This window comes from Arachis duranensis, chromosome 5 (assembly GCF_000817695.3).
Source record: "Arachis duranensis cultivar V14167 chromosome 5, aradu.V14167.gnm2.J7QH, whole genome shotgun sequence".
Lineage (NCBI taxonomy): Eukaryota > Viridiplantae > Streptophyta > Magnoliopsida > Fabales > Fabaceae > Arachis > Arachis duranensis.
This window is the reverse complement of record NC_029776.3, coordinates 78,771,725-78,772,480: the sequence shown is the minus strand read 5'-3', so window position 1 is coordinate 78,772,480 and position 756 is coordinate 78,771,725.

Here is a 756-nt window from a genome sequence, read left to right as displayed (position 1 = left end):
AAAAAATTAAAAACAGAGTCAAAAACAGAAGAAAAAATTTTTTCACCCTGGAGGACGCACGGGCTGGCGTTCAACGCCCAGAAGGTGCATCTGGCCGGCGTTTAACGCCAGAACAGAGCACCATTCTGGCGCTGAACGCCCAAAACAAGCAACAGCCTGGCGTTTAACGCCAGGATGTGCACACAGAGGACAATCTGGCGCTGAACGCCAGAAACAAGCATGAAACTGGCGTTCAACGCCAGAAACATGCATCACATGGGCGTTTAACGCCCAGAACATGCACCAATGGGCGTTTGAACGCCAGAATGATGCATGGAGGCAATTTACATGCCTATATGGTGAAGGAATGGTATTTCTTTTCACTTCAGGATCTGTGGACCCCACAGGATCCCCACCTCAGGATCTGTGGACCCCACAGGATCCCCACCTACCATATTCCCACCTTCCCTCCTAATCCTATTTTTGTGATTTGAATTCCCCAAGTCACAATTCCCAATTTTCATTCCCCACTCACCTTCAAAATTCAAAACTCTTCCCCACCCAAACTCACCCATATAGCCGAATACACACATCCCTCCATCTCTTCTTCTTCTTCATCATCTTTTCTTTCTTCTCTTGCTCGAGGGCGAGCAATCCTCCACACAACTATTGGGAGCAACTATGGATAGGAGTACTAAAATCACTAGGAATCATTCAACAGAAGCAAGGAAGAGACATAGAGGAGCTCAAAAAGCACCATTGGACCTTCAAGAAGGC